Consider the following 2,170-nt stretch of genomic DNA (forward strand, 5'->3'; position numbering starts at 1 on the left):
AAACTTTGGAAATCGATGCGAAGTTTGGCGATAAAAAAATTACTGTCCAAGTGGGCTGAGAATGACCGGCACTCTGAACATCAACCACTGCGCGTACTTGAAAAAAATTAACGGACCAGAATGTGAAGAAACAGGATGATCAAGAAATCCGACCAGAGTACGGAGTAAGTGCTGTGGAGAACTAATCAATACATGGTACTGCATATGCGGAAACCACAGAAAAGTAGGCTGTTGACTGCTTAAGAAACGAGGTGAGAATACATTAATGAACAGATAAATATGGTGCAAGGTGACAACAATCTCTAGAGTAGCAGAATATGCAAGTGGAAGTCTTCTGATGAAGGAAGGTGGCGAATAAAGCTTGTTTCCTGTGATTGTACCTCTTGGATAATACGTCACAAAATTGTATGGCACCAGAGATGACGTGCAAAAAAGTTAAAATTGGGGAACATGCGCCCTGGTGAAGTAGAAATCAAAGAGGGAAGGTAGGTGAAGGAAGGATAGCTAAATGGGTCATAGAATCAAGGGATAAAATCAATGTCAGGCAGGCTTCGAGGGATCGGAATTGATGCAGGCCACTTCAAGTTCAGAGATCATGGAACTCAAGCTTTTGAACGCCAAGTTATGGATCCAGCAGTCGGATTCCAGTGGCCTCTACTTTCGATAGTAGTCTGGATCGCACCGGTCGTGATTACTTCAGAGGTACCCGGTATATAATGACGAACGCTTGCTCCTCGTCGATGACATGACTGGATTCGGCCAAGTGTTCGGCAAGTGCACGTGAGCGCGGTTTCTTCCAACTACTACTCAGAGACATAAGACTGTGTTCTCGCATTCTGTCCGACAAATGTATTGTCGTACGTATGATGGTTGGCATGAGCATACAAATGAACACACACAAAAGCTGGCGATTCGTCATGAAGGAAACTACTCACAAGGTTGCTGAAAACCCTTCGACAGCCCACCTTCTGAGTAGTTTCCTTTATGAAAATATACTGCGATGTCTCGAATATCGTGTCACCTGAAACACCACCTATGTGCAGCACATTCAGTTGTAGAATATCATAAACGAGAGATTCAGATGAGTCTTTCGTGCAAACCAAACCAAATTGCAAATGAGTGTATTTCTGGCGATTTGTCCTTCGAACGGAACCTGATGAGGGGGCATGAACTGAAGATCAAACACAGTTCAGTTTGCATTAATTCCGCATTAACAGAGTCGATAAACCTCCTGGTAATTAGTTCATTTCGGTTGCTAGCCTGTGATTTATCGGGTAACACAAGACTCCCTGATATTGACGTCAAATACTCGATTCCCCGACCCGTTTCCTACGCCTCACTCAACCCACCTTCCCTTCTGCTCCACCAAAATATATATACCTTTTTCACGTGATTTCTGGTACCATATAAACTTGTGATGTATGAGCCTTCGTTTTATTGGTATGCCTTTTTCATGCAATCGGAAAATGCATGGACTAGCCAGGGGAAAGTGACGCCGACTAAGGAATAAAAGAAAGCGCTTGGAGATTCACTTTTAAACGAGGGGTAGAGAATGAAGAAAAGCTCGTGGAACACGCAGTGATCAGGAATTGCGTCTTATGCAATGCAGACTGAAACACTGATATGAGTTGAAAACTAGGATAAGGAATCAATAGCCTCATTGAACAAGTTAAACCTCGGAGTTTCCTTTGAAGTCCATTCTGACGCGTAACCATGACAATGGACGGACTAGAGCAGAGATCAACAGCTGATCATTTTGCTGACCATAATGACGCAGAGGATAAAACATTTCACATCAAAAGCGCAAACCCGAACTATGACACAGCACATCTGATTTGGATGAAGCGCGACTCAAGACAGTCTCTCTCTGTAACGAAAAGATCCTGTCATTTCATTTGGGGTTACATAAAAACTCGGAACCATATTTCACCTGGGAGATAATTCTTTAATTTCGCTTACCGTTTACCGACCATCATGATTGCAAATCTTTGCCAAAAAATGCATGCCGTTTTCAGTAGCTGCTTCAAAACTTTTTCCAGACGTGTTCCGCAGAACTGTGGAGAGTCCTACCAAAAATATGACATTTAGTCGATCATTTCAGGTAACCTTTTTGAATGCTCTGGATTTGGATAACGAAATACCTTTCCCTCTCGTAGAGCAGCAAAGAACA

This window comes from Opisthorchis viverrini (genome assembly GCF_000715545.1).
Source record: "Opisthorchis viverrini unplaced genomic scaffold opera_v5_117, whole genome shotgun sequence".
NCBI classification, from domain to species: Eukaryota; Metazoa; Platyhelminthes; class Trematoda; order Opisthorchiida; family Opisthorchiidae; genus Opisthorchis; species Opisthorchis viverrini.